An 18,528-nucleotide genomic window follows, 5' to 3' on the forward strand; every position below is an offset into this window, starting at 1 on the left:
CACACAGCGAGGGAGGGACACACACACACACACACACACACACACACACACAGTGAGCGAGGGAGGGGCACACACACACACACACACACACACACACACACACACACACACACACAGCGAGGGAGGGGCACACACACACACACACACACACACACAGCGAGGGAGTGACACACACACAAAGAGCGAGGGAGGGACACACACACAAAGAGCGAGGGAGGGACATACACACACACAGCGAGGGAGGGGCACAGACACACACACGCAGCGAGGGAGGGGCACACGCACACACGCAGCGAGGGAGGGGCACACGCACACACGCAGCGAGGGAGGGGCACACGCACACACGCAGCGAGGGAGGGGCACACGCACACACGCAGCGAGGGAGGGACACACGCACACACGCAGCGAGGGAGGGACACACGCACACACGCAGCGAGGGAGGGACACACGCACACACGCAGCGAGGGAGGGACACACGCACACACGCAGCGAGGGAGGGACACACGCACACACGCAGCGAGGGAGGGACACACGCACACACGCAGCGAGGGAGGGACACACGCACACACGCAGCGAGGGAGGGACACACGCACACACACAGCGAGGGAGGGACACACGCACACACACAGCGAGGGAGGGACACACGCACACACAGCGAGGGAGGGACACACGCACACACAGCGAGGGAGGGACACACGCACACACAGCGAGGGAGGGACACACGCACACACAGCGAGGGAGGGACACACACACACACAGCGAGGGAGGGACACACACACACACAGCGAGGGAGGGACACACACACACACAGCGAGGGAGGGACACACACACACACAGCGAGGGAGGGACACACACACACACAGCGAGGGAGGGACACACACACACAGCGAGGGAGGGACACACACACACACACACACACAGCGAGGGAGGGACACACACACAGCGAGGGAGGGACGCGTGCACAAACAGCGAGGGAGGGACTCACAGCAAAGGCGGGACACACAAACACACACACACACACACAGTGAGGGGGACACGCACACACTGCAAGACTGAGAGACACGCACACACACAGAGCGAGGGAGGGACACACACACACAAAAGTGAGGGAGGGACACACACACACAGCGAGGGAGGGGCGCACACACACACCGCGAGGGAGGGGCGCGCACACACACACACACACACACACACCACACACAGAGACGGAGGGACACACACACACACACACACACACAGCGAGGAAGGGGCACACACACACACACACACAGTGAGGGAGGGACACACACACACACACACACAGCGAGGGAGGGACACACACACAGCGAGGGAGGGGCACGCACACAGCGAGGGAGGGGCACGCACACACAGAGACGGAGGGACACGCGCGCGCACAGAGTGAGCGTGGGACACACACATAGCGAGGGAGGGACGCGTGCACAAACAGCAAGGGAGGGACTCACAGCAAAGGCGGGACACACAAACACACAGAGAGGGAGGAACACGCGTGCACACACAGCGAGGGAGGGACACACACAGAGCGAGGGACACGCACACACACACACACACACAGTGAGCGAGGGAAGGGCAGACACACACACACACACACAGTGAGCGAGGGAGGGGCAGACACACAGCGAGGGAGGGACACACACACACACACACACAGTGAGCGAGGGAGGGGCAGACACACAGCGAGGGAGGGACACACACACACACACACACAGTGAGCGAGGGAGGGGCACACACAGAGCGAGGTACGGACACACACATTCACACACACACAGAGCGAGGGAGGGACACACACACACACACACACACACACACACACACACACAGCGAGGGAGGGGCACACACACACACACACAGCGAGGGAGGGACATACACACACACAGCGAGGGAGGGGCACACACACACAGCGAGGGAGGGGCACAGACACACACAGCGAGGGAGGGGCACAGACACACACAGCGAGGGAGGGGCACAGACACACACAGCGAGGGAGGGGCACAGACACACACAGCGAGGGAGGGGCACACACGCGCACACACACACACAGCGACGGAGGGACACACACACACACACACACACAGTGACGGAGGGACACACACACATACACACAGCGAGGGAGGGGCACACACACAAACACGCTCGCGCACACACACACACACAGTGAGGGAAGGGGACGCACACACACACAGTGAGGGAGGGACACGCTCACACACAGTGAGGAGAGTTACACGCACACAGCGACGGAAGGGGACACACACACAAACACAGAACAATGGAGGGACATGTGCACACACAGTGATGTATCTCCTCGGACGTGTCATCGTCCAGCTCTCACTCTAGTCTGCTCCCTCACAGGCTCGCTGTCTCTGTGATTCCCAGGTACAACTAGGCCTCGACCCTCAGTGCTGATTTATATTCTCCCAGGTGTGAGTCAGACTCAAGCTCCTGCTCCAAGTTGCTCCCTCACACGGTCACTCCCTCTGTGACTCGGTGCTGATTTCGAGCCTCCTGCTCTGCTTTTTATCCAAATCCAAGTCCCAGTCGGCCTTGACCCTCGCTGCTGATTTATGCACTCGCACAGGTTCTCTCCCTTTGTGACTCCCAGGTAATGGTCGGCCTCAAGCCTCAGCTGAGATTTATAACATCCCATTCCCCACTGCTCTCTTACAGGATCACCGTTGTGCCTGGAAGACAGTGGGGAAGAGGAGGATTAGACAGAGCACAGGGTGTTACAGTGATTGAGGGAGCTGTAGGGGATGGAACAGGTTATCTGGGGAGCTAGGCAGACCTGCAGTATCTAAAGAATGTTACTGGAAGATACAGCGAGAGTTGCAGACATTGAAGAAAGCAAAAGAAATAGAGAGATGGTGGCTTGTTCATGACGGAGCTTTGTAGAGTCTAAAGGGCTTCAAAGTTTGTGAGAAGATTTGTAGCTCGGGTGCTCGTTGTTGTGGTTCTGATCGCTTAGCTGGGAATTTTTGTTGCAGACGTTTCGTCCCCTGTCTAGGTGACATCCTCAGTGCTTCGCAGCCACCTATGAAGCGCGTCTGTGATCTTTCCTCCGGCATTTGTAGTGGTTTGTATCTGCCACTTCCAGTTGTTAGTTCGAGCTGTCCACTGCAGTGGCTGGTATATTGGGTCCAGGTCAATGTGCTTATTGATTGAAACTGTGGATGAGTGCCATGCCTCCAGGAATTCCCTGGCTGTTCTCTGTTTGGCTTGTCCTATAATAGTAGTGTTGTCCCAGTCAAACTCATGTTGTTTGTCATCTGTGTGTGTGGCTACTCAGGATAGCTGGTCGTGTCGTTTCGTGGCTAGTTGGTGTTCATGAATGCGGATCGTTAGCTGTCTTCCTATTTGTCCTATGTAGTGTTTTGTGCAGTCCTTGCAAGGGATTTTGTACACTACATTGGTTTTGCTCATGCTGGGTATCGGGTCCTTCGTCCTGGTGAGTTGTTGTCTGAGAGTGGCTGTTGGATTGTGTGCTGTTATGAGTCCTAGTGGTCGCAGTAGTTTGGCTGTCAGTGCGGAAATGTTCTTGATGTATGGTAGTGTGGCTAGTCCTTTGGGTCATGACATGTCTTCACTCTGTTGTCTTTCCCCAACGCATCTGTGGATGAAATTTGCGAGGAGTTTGACCCCACCCCGCAGCTCACCAATAGGATAAACAACACAGTGAGAAACCTACAAAAAAACGGACAGATAACCAGGTTTGACCGACAGAGTGTGAAACCTGAAAGCAACAACACCCTCAGATTCTATGGACTACCTAAAGGGCACAAACCAGACATCCCACTCAGACCCATAGTATCACTACCAGGGACACCATCACACAAACTGGCCAAAGAACTACAGCAGAAACTGAAACACCTGATCAGCGGATCCAGACAATCTATACAATCAACACAGGAATTCTTGGACATCATCAGAAATATACACATAGACAAGGAAGAAACCCTGTTCTCATTCAATGTAACATATCTGTTCACCTCTATCGACAAAACTCTACCCAGAGAAACAATAGCCAACCTGCTGGACATACAGAACAGACAACAAGACGGGGAACCTATCAACAAAGACTCCATACTCAAACTACTGGACCTGTGCCTCACAACACACTTCACATTCAACAACCAATTATATGAACAAATCAACGGAACTCCCATGGGTTCACCCATCTCTGGACTCATAGCAGAAGCGGTAATGCAAAGATTAGAACAAACAGTCTTACCGCAAATTCACCCAAACTCTGGGTCAGATATGTGGATGACACCCTTGTAATCATTAAAAACACAGAAATAGAGAACACACACCGGATCATCAACGCCACACTCACAGGAATCCGATTCACTAGAGAGGAAGAAAAGGACAACTAATTCCCATTCCTAGACGTGATGATACAGAGAACACCGAACGGAGAATACACCACACAGGTATACAGGAAAGCCACACACACAGACCGAGTCCTAAACTACGAAAGCAACCACCCCAACACATACAAAAAAGTTGCATCAAGACATTGTTCAATAGGACCACAACACACTGCAGTACACCAGAACTGCAAAAAGAGGAAGAGGAACACCTATACAATGTATTCGCCAAAAACGGATACCCCCGCAATTTCATTAGGGATTGTCTGTATGGATTTGCTCGACGACTGTCCTCTGATATTGATGAGGGCAGTGCAGATGATGTGGTTTATATGGAGTTCATTAAGGTCTTTGACAAGGTCCCACATGCAAGGCTGGTCCAAAAGGGAAGATCCAATGGGATCCAAGGTAAGTTGGTGAATTGGCTCCACAGTTGGTGGAGGGTTGCTTTTGTGATTGAAAGCCTTTGCCCAGCGGGTGTACCACAGGGATCTGTGCAGGAGCCATTGCTGGCTGTTACGTACATTAATAACTTGGATATCAAAGAAGGAATCATTAGTAGGTTTGCAGATAACATGAAAGGTGAGGGCGTTGTCCACAGTGAGGGGGATGGACTCAGGCTGCAGTCTGATATCGATCAGATGATAAACTGAGCAGAGTAATGGCAGACAGAGTTTACTTCTGATCACTGTGAGGTAATGCACTGTGGGAAGTCTAATAAATGAATGATATACATCATGAATGGTCGGTCCTCCTGGAATACTGAGGAATACAGGGACCTTGGTGGGCAAGTCCCTGGATGTCTGAAGGTGTCAGCACAGGGTGTGGAATACACCTGAACTGAGAGCAGGAGGGGGGCCCACATCCTGGTGGGGAGCGTTGCTGGAGCTGCTCAAGAGGATTGAAACTCATCTGGCAGGGCTGTGTGACCCAAAAGAGTCATAAGGCCAGAAAGAAAGTCGAGGCTGGTACAAATGTTCAAGAGAAGAAGTAGACAAGGCAGGCAAGAACATAGCAGACAATGAGGGAAAACTGGTGGATTAAACTGCAGTTATTTCAATACAAAGGGCCAGATAGATAAGGCAGATGAACCCAGAGCATGGATGGGAACATGGGATTGGGATCCCATAGATATTACAGAAACACAGCTGAGGGAGCAACAGGACCAGCAGCTCAATGTTCTGGAGACAGATGCTACAGGAAGGATAGAACAGGAGGCAAAACAGGAGGAGAGCTGGTGGGTTTGATTGGGGGAAGCATCCCACCAGTACCTAGAGGGAGTATTCATGTAGGATCACCCAGTTAAACGATATTAGTGGAACTGAGACATAAAAATTGGTCATTGGTTTTCTATGGTCATACTACAGCGATAGGCAATGGGAGATGAAGGAGCAAATATGTCAGGAGATTTCAGATATCTCTTCGAATAATAGGGTTGTAATGATAGGGGATCTTAACCGTTCCAAACCTGGACTGGGATTGCTACTAAGTTAAGCATTTGGATGGAAGGAATTTGTTAAGTGTGTTCTGAAAACTCCCAGTCATTATGTAAGTGGCCCAACTGGAGAATGGGGCTAAACCTGACCTCCCCTTGGTAAACAAGGTCGGGAACGGGACTGAGGTGTTAGTGGGGGAGCACTTTGGAAAGTTACCACAATTGTATTAGTTTGAAAATAGCGATGGAGAAGGACAGGCCTGGTCCACAAGTTAAAGTTATTCAATGGAGCAAGATAGTATTACAGGAATTTTTAAAGTAGATCTGGGGCGACTATTTGCTGGTAAAGGGAAGTCTGGCAAGTAGGAATATTTTAAAACCGAGATGAAAGGAGAGTTCAGCGCCAGCGTGTTCCTGTTAGTGTGCAGCTCAATGCTGACTGAATTAGGAAACACTGGCTGAGTTTCGAGGCTGTGGTCAAGGAAAAAGGGGTCACATGTCAAATATAACTGGCTGACTCAAGGGAATCCCTTCAGGAGCATCGGGGCTGTAGAAATACACTTAGGATGGAAATCAGGAATGTAAAAAGGGGACATGAGATAGCTTTGGCAGAGAAAGTTAAGGAGAATCCAAAGAGACTCTTCAAGTGTATTAAGAGCAAAAGAAGAGCTCGGGACAATCCCGGTCTCCTTAATGATCAATGAAGGCAACGATGTGTGAAACTACAAGATCCGAAACAAATATTTCACTTTGGAACATACTGTGGATAAAGACTGGGGCGCTCAGGGAACTAAACGGTGTTTGGCCTGACCACGATTGGAATACTGTGTGTAATTCTGGTCTCAATGCCATCGGAAGGATGTCGTGGAACATGAAAGGGTTCAGAAGAAATGACCAAAGATGTTGCCAGGGTTGGAGGGTTTGCGCTTCAGGGAAAAGCCTGAATGGGCTGGGACTGTTTTCACATGAACATGGGAGGCTGAGGAGTTAACCGATAAAAGGTGTTTAAAATCATGGTGGTCATCGATAGGGTCAATAGACAAGGTCATTTCCCCAGGCCAGGGGAAACTTTTCAAAGGGGTCTAAAGGACAACTGGCTCCCGCAGAGTGGATGGAATAAGCTGCCAGAGCAAATAGTGGAGGCTGATAGAAATACATTTAAAAGGCATGTGGATGGGTGTATGAACAGCAAGGGTTCAGAGGGATATTGGCAAAATTGTGGCAAATGTGACTAGAAACGTCATGCAGGAGTTGGTCCGAAGGGCCTGTTTCCGTGCTGTACATCTCTATGACTCAATGTCTTGAAATGAGTCCACATTATAGAAAAGGAGGTGCTGAAGGTTTTAAAACACAAAGGTAGATAAATCCCCAGGACCTGATCAAATGGATCTCAGGACATTGTGGGAAGCTGGTGAAGAAATTGTAGGGCCCCAAGCAGAGATATTTGTACCATAGAGAGCTATGTGTGATCGGCAGGTAGACTGGAGGGTGGCACTGTGGAGCGTGAAGAAGATTTTCTGAGATTACAAAGAGATCCTGATAAAATGTGTGAATGGCTGAAAAACTGTAGATGGAGTTCAATCTGAATAAATGTGAGGTAATGCATTTGGTACAACAAACACAGGCAGGGCTTATACAATTAATGGCAAGACATTTGGTAGTGTTGTAGAACAGAGGGACCTCAGGGTTCAACTACATAATTCTTTGAAGTTTGCAACATGGAGAGACAGGATAGTTTAAAAAAATGTGCTGGCCTCACTTGCTTTCATTGCTCAGTCCTTTGGATATAGGAGTTGGGAAGTCGCATTGAGATTACACAGGCCATTGGTGAGTCCTCTTCTGGAAGACTGTGTCCAGTTCTGGTCTCCCAGTTATAGGAAGGATATTATGAAGCTGGAAAAAGGGTTAGGGAGGAGATTTACTGGGATGGGGCTGGGTACGAAAGGCTTCAGTATAAAGAAAGGCTGAATAGGTTGGTATTTTTCACTGAAACCTGAATGTTGACAGATGACCTCATAGAAGTTTATAAAATCATGAGGGGGATCGATAGAGTTAATGGGAGTTGTCTTTTCCCATGGACAGGGGAGTTTCAAGACAAGGCACTACATTTTTAAGTTTAGAGGAGAGACATTTAAAAAAAAAGACTTGAGAGGCACATTGTTACACAGAGGGTGGGTTGGGTGTGAAATGAACTTCCCAAGAACCTGGGGACAATTACAATGTTTAACAGACATTTAGATTAGTACAGGAATAGGAACGGTTTGAAGGGATATGATCCAGTAACAGGCAGGTGGGATGAGATCAGTTTTAGAGTATGGTTAGCGTTAACTGAACAGTGAGGTCTGATTCTCTGACTCTGATTATAATGTTGTGTCATTAATTAAGAAAGGCCGCAAGAGAAAGCCAGGGAACTACAGACTGATGAGCGAGACATCAGGGTGGGTCAGTTGTTGGAGGTCTTTCTGAGAGGTAGGACTTACATGCATTTGGAAAGATAAGGCCTGATTACGGACAGCCATCATGGCTTTGTGCGTAGTAAAACATGTCCCACAAACTTGACTGGAGTTTGCTCAAGATGTGACCAAAATGATAGACGAAGGGGCCAAGGAATGAAAGATGGAGTTTAATTCAGTTGTTGGATTTAGTTCAGACAAACCAAGGAGGACTAACACGGGTAATGGTTGGGCCCTGAACAGTGTTGTAGAAAAGGGAGAGACCAAGGAGTGCAGTTACACACCCTGGCATCACAGGGCGACAGGGTGTTGAAAGCGGCAATTGGCACACTTGTGAGGGCATTGGTGAGAGCATTGAGTACATGAGTTGGAGATATTGGTAACACTGTTGTCAATATTTTTCCTGGGCAGAGGAGGCCACGGGGTGACCTTATACAAGTTTATGAAACTATGTATGGTCTAAGTAAGGTGAATTGCCAAGGGTAGGTGAGTCCAAAGCTAGAGGCATAAACGTGAGGTGTGAGAGCAACGATTTAAAGAGGGAGCTGAGGGACAACATTTTCCACAGAAGATGGTGCATAGACGGAATGGACTGCCAGAGGAAATGGTAAAAACAAGTACAATTACAACATGGAAAAGACACTCGGGCAGGTACATGGAGAGGAGAAGGTTTGAAGGGATATGAGCCAAACACAGGCAATTCCGACTCATTCCATTCAGGAAACCTCGGCCGAAGAGTCATGCCACACAGAAACAGACCCTATGTCTCCAGTTATTGGAGGAGGAGACTATCGAGACAAGGCATGTTGGAGAGACTGAAGCAAGTTACAGTGATATGGATGGTCATCTGGACTGGAGGTTTCAAATCTGTGAAATGATTGGTGAGAGGGGAGGAGATTACAGAGATAGGAACTGTTATAGGAGTTAGAATGATTGAAGACATTGGTCCTCAATACAAGCCATAGATACAGTGTTGGAGAGGGAATAGGGAACAGAAAGATCCCAGGCAGCATTACCACCCTCTCGTGGGAGGCCTGCTTTCCCCTCAGTTGTTCTGATGCTCCCTAAGAAAGCACAGGCCTGGACTGATAACTGGGAACTCCCGATGCTGTCTCATTACAACAAAACTTGCAGAAGGCATGGTGATTGAGCCTGGGGTGTGTCTGTACTGTGCTCCCCCTCCAGCACTTTCTCTATGTCATGTCTTGTTAGCTGATGTTTGGATCCCCCTTATTACTTTCTGCTCTGTGCACTGGAATGATCTTACCTGGCAGCAGGATTTATTGAAGACTCCCGACATCCCTGACTTTGTCTTTCTGGCTGACCAACCATCATCCCAACCAGCAGTTGGCAAGTCTATTGAGTCTGGAACTTCACGAGTACCTGTAGAAGACACAGAAATAGGCAGAATGGGCAATTAGACGAATGCTTTGAGGGTTACACATATAGAATGGCACTGAGCCCACAGAGATCTGGAAAATCCTGACCTGTGTTGCCTCATCTCTCTGGAGTGGAGAATTCTGTTGGCTCATGATCTGGAGTAGTTTCAAGAGTAAGAGACGCTGACAGAGGCAGCAATTAGACCCACACAGTGAGAGATACCACATGGAGAGGTACCGAGTCACATCATCAGAGTGCCGGGTCAAACAATTGTGCTGGGAGAAAGAGTTTTGATTCATGTTGCACTGGGATATACAAACTGTGAGCAGGCGAAGTGATGGCCTAGAGGCATTATTGTGTGACAATTTATCCAGAAACTCAGCAAGTGTTCTCTGGACACAGGTTCAAATCCCACCATTGCAAATGATTGAATGTGAAGAAAATGCTTCAAAAACAATGTAATTAAAACCCTGTAAGTGAGAATTAAACAATTGCTGATGTTAAGAAAAATCCATCGGGTACATTCCTGTCTTTAGTGATTTAATCGAAGATGGGACTGGGATATCACAGGTATTACAGAAACAACAGCTGAGGGAGGGACAGGACAGTCAGCTTAATGCTCCAGGGGACAGATGCTGCAGGAAGGACAGAAGGGGAGCTGAGAGAGGAGGAGAGCTGCTGGTTCTGATGGGGTGAAACATCCCAGCAGGACTGAGAGAGGATATTCCTGCAGGACCGCCCAGCGAAGTTGTGTTCATGGAATTAATCAATAACAATGGGGCTTCCCTTTCCTCGGATTGTTCTACAGACCCCCAGAGCCCCGCCCTCCTGCACCTTGACCTTCTCAAGATGGCGGCCCTCAGGCCCGCGCTCCCTCTTCCCTCAAACAAATGGCGGCCTTGACCCTGGGCCCCTTCCCTGATCAGAGACCGCCACCTCCTTACCCGGGCCTGGAGGGTCTTTTTCGAGTTATTTTTAACCTGTATCCAGGATTGTGAAATCTCTCCGCTCCTTTCTCCCAGCGAGGCTCCCTCACACCGGCTCTAAGCGCCGCTCTCTGAATCCGATCGCAGCCGCTGCCGGAGAAAGCAGCTCCATGTCGCTCTCTGTGTCCTGATCAATGTGACACTGCGCATGCTCCACATAGAGACCAAACCGCGCGTGCGTCTGAGATTATCGGTGAGTTTATAGAGAATATTCATATCAGCACAGGATCATGGGTGAAATATTAGTCATTAACAGTTACTCTGTCGAGTTACAGTCATTGAGCTGATTAGTATGCAAATAGATTGTTCAGTCCAACTTAACCATACTAGCCAGGTATGTAAATTACCAATCGTTCTGGGAGTTTGAAAATAAATTTCTTACTCGCATTGTGTAAACCGACCTGTGAATTATTCACGCCGACCTGTGAATTATTCTCAGCTCGTCCCCCTAAACTTTTGCAAAATCACCCATGTGTTTATCCAAGGATTGTTTAAATCTCCCTAATGTACGTTATCAGATTTACATCTCAACTATTTTGTAAAAATCTCACATTGATTCATGAGAGAGGTTTAATGCTATGTAGTGAGAATGATCAATCCTGCAAAATAGTTTGCTTTCTGACCAATCCTGAAGCGTTCACTCTCCGAGAATGCTTTCGCCCCGCTCCTGACTCACTCTGGTTAGACGACCGGCTGCTGCTCGGTCCTCCTGTTCCGCCCCTGCCTCCCAATTGCGGAGTTGATTCAGGCGCGACTCAGTCGACAAAGGGACAGGGGAGGTTAGAGTCGATGCCTTGTGATGTGGTGAAAATATCCTGAATCTTGGATCGAGAGGGCTGAGTTCATTTCACAGCTTTTGCAGGTGTGTGTAACAACAACTTGATTAAGAAAAAACAAGGGAAGGCAGGAACAGAGTAAAAACAATAGAACATGCAAACAATGTGGTGGGGCTCTCAATGTTCTGGTGATTTCAGTCTTTACCATGTGTTTCAGGGCCCCAGTGCATCTCAGTACAGACTTTGCCACTCCTCCTTCTGTACAACCAGATACCATGATTGTGGGGCAAAGTGATGTGGTGGGGTACAGATTCTGGATTAGAGGTGCTGGAAGAGCACCGCAGTTCAGGCAGCATCCGAGGAGCAGTAAAATCGACGTTTCGGGCAAAAGCCCTTCATCAGGTATAAAGGCAGAGAGCCTGAAGCATGGAGAGATAAGCTAGAGGAATATTGAACACAATATTCCAAGTGTGACTGCACCAGTATTTTGTAGAGTTGCAGTATGGTATTTCAACTTCGGAACTCAATCCTTCCACGAATGAAACCTAACACACCGTTTGCCCTCTTAACAGCACTATCAACCTGGGTAGCAACTTTCAGGGATCTATGTACATGGACTCAAAGATCCCTCTGCACACCACACTACCAAGAATTTTTCCATTGACCCAGTATTCAGCCTTCCTGTTATTCTTCTCAAAGTGCATCACCTCACATTTAGTTGCATTGAACTCTATTTGCCACCTCTCAGCCCAATTCTGCAGTTTATCCAAGTCCCCTTGCAACCTGTAACATTCTTCCACACTGTCCACTACTACACTGACTTTAGTGTCGTCTGCAAATTTCCTAATCCATTCACCTATACCTGCAGTGAATCCAAAATAGATCCTGGTGACACGTGACTAGTAACTGGAATCCAGGCTGAATATTTTCCATCAACCACCACTCGCTGCCTTCTTTCAGAAAGCAAGTTTCTAATCAAAACTGCTAAATCACCCTCAATTCTGTGCCTCTGCATTTTTTCCAACAGCCTACCATGTGGAACCTTGTCAAAGGCTTTACATTTGTCCATGTATACCATGTCAAATGCCCTACCCTCATCTACATGCTTGGTGACCTTCTCAAAAAACTCAATGAGGTTTGTGAGACATGACCTGCCCTTGACAAAGCCAAGTTGACTATCTGAAATCAAATTGATGTTTGCCAGATGATTATAAATCTTATCTCTTATAATCCTTTCCTAAACATTTCCTACAAAAGAAGTAAGGCTCTCTACTGCCCTTCTTGAACAAGGACACAACATTTGCAATCTTCCAGTGCTCTGGTACCAAATCTGCTGACAATGGCAACTCAAATATCCAAGACAAAGGCTATGCTACCTTCTCCCTAGCTTCCCAGAGAATCCTCGGATAAATCCCATCCAGCCCAGGGGACTTGTGTATTTTCACTCCTTCCAGCATTGATAACACCTGTTCATAACTAACCTTGATAATTTCTAGTCTAATATCTCATACTTCATTCTCCTCCTCTACAATATTCTCCTTTTCCTGAGTGAAAACTGATGAGAAATGTTCATTTAGCACCTCTCCGATCTCCACAGGGTCAACACTCATCTTCCCATTCTGTCTGTGATTGGCCCTATTCCTACCTTAATCATCTTTTTATTCCTCACATACCTATAGAAAGCTTTAGGGTTCTCTTTTATTCTATTTGTTAAAGACTGGTCATGTCCTCTCTTTACTCTTTTTAACTCTCTCTTTAAATCCTTCTTAGCTGATCTTAATTCTCCATTGCCTCATCTGAACCATCTTGCCTCATCAACACCTAAGCCTCCTCCTTCTTCGTAACAAGAGATGCAGTTTCCGCAGTAAACCAAGGTTCCCTTACCTTATCACTTCCTCCTGCCTGACAGGGACATACCTATCAAGGACACGCAATACCTTAAACCAGCTCCACATTTCCATTGTCTGCATACCCTGCATTTTGCTACCCCATTCTGTGCATCTAATTCTTGCCTAATAGCATTATAATTGCCCTTGCCCCATCAATAACTCTTGACCTGTGGCATGTACTTATTCCTTTCCATCGCTAAACTAAACTTAACTGAATTATGGTCACACTCCAAAGTGCTCACCTACAACTAAATCAAACACCTAGTCTGGTTCATTACCAAGGACCAGATCCAATGTGGCCTCCCCTCTTGTCGGCCCTTCAACATACTGTGTCAGGAAACCCTCCTGTACACATTGGATAAAACTGATCCATCCAACGTATTAGTTATAGCATTTCCAGTCAATTTTGGGGAAGTTAAAGTCCCCCATAATGACCACCCTGTTACTTTCACTCCTATCCAGAATAATTTTGCTAATCCTCTCTTCCACCTCCCTGGAACTCTGTGGAGGCCTATTTAAAAAAAACTCCAAGGAGTGTGACCTCTCCTCTTCTGTTTCTAACCTCAGCCCACACTACCTCAGGAGACTCGTCCTCATCAAAAGTTCTCTCAGCCACCGTTATACTCTCCTCGACTAATGTGACATGCATGGACCCATTGCAGAGCTTCAAACTCCATGAGGCAGCCATACTCTGTGACAGAGAGACTCAGTCTGGAACTTCCTCTGTCCTTAAGACGTTATGCACTGCCTGTGCTCCTCCATTTCCCCTTTGCACATTCCCTTTCCAACCCACCCCACCTGCATCACTCCACGAATGGTGCTGTCAAGGGCAGAAGTCTGTGGAATACCATCCCTAACCTTCTCTATCCTCCTTTAAGATGTATTTTAAAATCATTCTCTTTAATCAACGTTTTGATCATCCATGAAGCACCTTAGGAGATTTGCCATTGTAAAAGATTCCATACAATGCAAGTAGTTGTTGTTATTGCTGTACAGTAGGAGAAACAGGAATGATGCATTCAACATTCCAACAAGAAAGTCACTGACAGGTGTAGTGTGCAGGTCACCAAATAATAACATCACATTGGGATGGGCAATAAACAAAGAAATAACTATTGCCTGTAAAAATGGTATGGCTATTATCATGGGTGATTTTAATCTACATGTAGGTTGATCAAACCAGCTCAGTCAGGGTAGCCTTGAGTTTATTAAGTGTATCCATGATAGTTTTCTTGAACAGGATGAAATGGAACTGACAAGGGAGCAATCTATCCAGCATCTGACCCTGTGCAATGAGACAGGAATAATTAATGACCTCAGAGTTAGGGATCCTCTTGAAAGAAGTGATCACTGTATGGTTGAATTTAGAATACATATGGAGAGTGTGAAGATAAAATCTAATACCTGGGTCCTGTGCTTCAAAACAGGGAACTACAATAGAATGAGGGAGAACCTGGATAAAGTAGACTGGAAACAAAGATTTTATGGTGGGACAGTTGATGAGCAGTGGAAGATTTTCAGAGGCACTTTACAAAGTGCTCAGCAATTATATATTTCAGTGAAAAGGAAGGACTGTAAGAAAAGGCATACTCTGTGATGGGTATCTACGGAAAGCAATCAAATTGAAGGAGAAGGCATGCAAAGTGGCCAAAAACAGCCTGAAACTAGAACTGGGAAAAATATAAAGGTCAACAGAAAGCCACAGAAGAGCTATAAAGAAAAGTAAGATAGAACATGAGAAAAAAAACTAGCACAGACTATAAAGACAGAAAACAAAATTTTATATTGAATGAGAAAAGAGTGGCTAAAGTAAATGTTGGTCCTTTGGAAAATGAGAAGGAACATTTAATTATGGGATATCACAGTGGAGGAAACTGATATCTTGCCAATAATTAGCAAAGAGACAAAGATAGGTGAGGATTTGGAAACTGTCATTATTACGGAACAGCTAGTGTTGGACTGTTGGAGTTAATTGAGCTAATGACAGAAAAGTCTTCTGAGCCTGATGGAATGCATCCCAGGGTACTAAAGGAGATACCAGGAGAAATAGCAAATGCACTGGCAGTAATTTTCCAAAATTCACTGGACTCTGTGGCAGTCCCAGCAGATTGGAAAGCAGCAAAAGTGATGCCACATTTTTAAAAAGGAGGTGGACAAAAGGTGGGGAATTATGCACAAGTTAGCTTATTCTCTGTAGTGGGAAAGATGCTTGGGTCTATTGTCAAGGAAGAAATAACAGGGAATCTTAATAGAAATTGTCCCATTGTTCAACAGAGCATGGGTTCATGTAGGGCAGGTCATGCTTCACAAATCTTTTGGAATTCTATGAAGACATTTCGAGCAAGGTGGACAACAAGGACCCAGTGGATGTGGTGTACCCGGATTTCCAAAAGGCCTTCAACAAGGTGCTGTGCAAGAGGCTGTTGCATAATATAAAGGTGCATGGTGTTAGGAGTAGAGTATTAGCATGGATAGAAGATTGGTTGACTAAAAGGAAGCAAAGTGTGGGGATAAATCAGTACTATTCTGGCTGGCAATCAGTGACTAATAGTGTGCCTCAGGGATCAGTGTTGGGACTGCGATTATTTAGAATTGATACAGATGATTTGGAGTTGGCGACCACATGTAGGGTGTCAAAGTTTGCATATGACACTAAGATGAGTATCAGAACAAAGTGTGTGGAGGACTGTGAAACTTTGCAGAGGAACAGAGATACATTGGGTGAGTGGGCAATGGGCTGGCATTTGGAATAGAATGTTCATAAATGTAAAGTCCTACTGTTTGGTTGGAGTAACATTAAAAAAGAGATTATTACTTGAATTTTAAAAAGTTGCATCATTTGCTATGTAGGGGCACCTGAGTAACCTTCTGCATGAAGGTTGGTCACCAGGTACAACAATCAACTCAGAAAGCAAATGGAATTTTGTCCTTCATTGCCGAAGGGATCGTGTTTAAAAGCAGAGGTTATGTTCCAGCTGTATTGGGTGCTGGTGAGGCCACACCTGGAGTACTGCATGCAGTTTCTGTATCCTTACTTGCTCAAGGATGTACCGGCACTAGACGGGGGTGCAGAGGAGATTAACTAGGTTAATTCCGGAGTTGAGGGGGTTAGCTTAACAGAGACTGAGTAGATTGGGATTATATTCATTGGAAATCAGAAGAATGTGAAACATATAAAATAATAAATGGAATGGATAAAACAGAAGTAGAGACAATGTTTCCACTGGCAGGTGAAGCTAGGACAAGAGGGCATCACCATAAGACTAGAGGCAGCAAATTTAGGACTGAATTGAGAAGAACTTCTTGACCTCTGTGGAATTCATTGCCCAGGGAAGTAGTTGATACTAGTTCAGTAAACGTTCTTAAAGCTAAGGTAGCTTTTTTAAAAAGAATTAATTAATTAATTAAGGGATATGGTGAGAACATTGGTAAATGGTTCTGCATCCACAAAATGATCAGCCATGATCATAATGAATGGCAGAGCAAGCTCAAAGGGCAGGACGGCCTTCTCCTGTTCCTAGTTCTTTTGTTGTTATATTTTGCATTCCTCCCACACTCTTGACTTTCAGGTGCTGGTGTTAGATTAGGATGGACAAATTAAAATTCACAGAATAGACAATAGACAATAGACAATAGACAAGAGATGCAGGAGTAGGCCATTCTGCCCTTCGAGCCTGCACCGCCATTCAATATGATCATGGCTGATCATTCCTAATCAGTATCCTGTTCCAGCCTTATCTCCATACCCCTTGACTCCACTATCTTAAAGAGCTCTATCCAATTCTTTCTTAAATGAATCCAGAGACTGGGCCTCCACTGCCCTCTGGGGCAGAGCATTCCACACAGCCACCACTCTCTGGGTGAAGTAGTTTCTCCTCATCTCTGTCCTAAATGGTCTACCCCGTATTTTGAAGTTGTGTCCTCTGGTTCGGCACTCCCCCATCAACGGAAATATGTTCCCTCCTGCCAGAGTGTCCAGTCCTTTCATAAGCCTATACGTTTCAATCAGATCCCCTCTCAGTCTTCTAAACTCAAGGGTATACAAGCCCAGTCGCTTCAGTCTTTCCGTGTAAGGCAATCCTGCCATTCCAGGAATTGACCTCGTGAACCTACGCTGCACTCCCTCAATAGCCAGAATGTCTTTCCTCAAATTTGGAGACCAGAACTGTACACAGTACTCCAGGTGTGGTCTCACCAGGGCCCTGTACAGCTGCAGAAGCACCTCTTTGCTTCTATACTCAATCCCTCTTGTTATGAAGGCCAGCATGCTATTAGCCTTCTTCACGACCTGCTGTACCTGCATGCTTGCCTTCATTGACTGGTGGACAAGAACACCCAGATCTCTCTGAACAGCCCCTTTACCTAATTTGATACCATTGAGGTAGTAATCTGCCTTCCTGTTCTTGCCACCAAAGTGGATAACCAGACATTTATCCACATTAAACTGCATCTGCCATGCATCTGCCCACTCACCTAACTTGTCCAGGTCACCCTGTAATCCCCTAACATCCTCATCACATTTCACCCTACCACCTAGCTTTGTGTCATCAGCAAATTTGCTAATGTTATTGCTGATACCATCTTCTATATCATTAACATATATTGTAAAAAGCTGCGGTCCCAGCACAGATCCCTGCGGTACCCCACTGGTCACTGCCTGCCATTTCGAAATGGAGCCGTTAATCACTACCCTTTGTTTCCTATTAGCCAACCAATTCTCTGTCCAATCTAGTACTTTGCCCCCAATCCCGTGCGCCCTAATTTTACTCACTAACCTCTTGTGTGGGACTTTATCAAAAGCTTTCTGAAAGTCCAGGTACAGTACATCCACTGGATCTCCCTCGTCCATCTTCCGAGTTACATCCTCAAAAAATTCAAGAAGATTAGTCAAGCATGATTTCCCCTTCATAAATCCATGCTGACTCTGTCCTATCCTGTTACTATTATCCAGATGTGCCGTAATTTCATCCTTTATAATAGACTCCAGCATCTTTCCCACCACTGAGGTCATACTAACTGGTCTATAATTTCCTGCTTTCTCCCGCCCACCCTTCTTAAAAAGTGGCACAACATTAGCCGCCCTCCAATCCTCAGGAACCAACCCCGATTCTATTGAACTCTGGAAAATAATCACCAGCGCATCCACGATTTCCCGAGCCACCTCCTTCAGTACCCTGGGATGCAGGCCATCAGGTCCCGGAGACTTATCAACCTTCAGACCTAACAG

General features: G+C 46.7%; 1 long non-coding RNA gene across 3 annotated transcripts in view; it reads right to left on the reverse strand.

Annotated features, from left to right (window-relative positions):
• LOC140484489 (uncharacterized) overlaps nt 1–10,753 on the reverse strand; it is a 110,733-nt gene extending 99,980 nt beyond the window's left edge. For 2 of the 3 annotated variants that reach the window (XR_011962187.1, XR_011962188.1), the window contains exons 1-2: nt 10,595–10,753; nt 9,538–9,653 (exon numbers count right to left, since the gene is read on the reverse strand). This is a non-coding gene — a long non-coding RNA (uncharacterized lncRNA). The remainder of the gene's footprint in view (nt 1–9,537; nt 9,654–10,594) is intronic. The other variant, XR_011962189.1, reaches the window with a different exon arrangement.
• Between the last annotated feature and the right edge of the window lie 7,775 nt (nt 10,754–18,528).

The sequence above is a fragment of the Chiloscyllium punctatum genome, chromosome 13, assembly GCF_047496795.1.
Source record: "Chiloscyllium punctatum isolate Juve2018m chromosome 13, sChiPun1.3, whole genome shotgun sequence".
NCBI classification, from domain to species: Eukaryota; Metazoa; Chordata; class Chondrichthyes; order Orectolobiformes; family Hemiscylliidae; genus Chiloscyllium; species Chiloscyllium punctatum.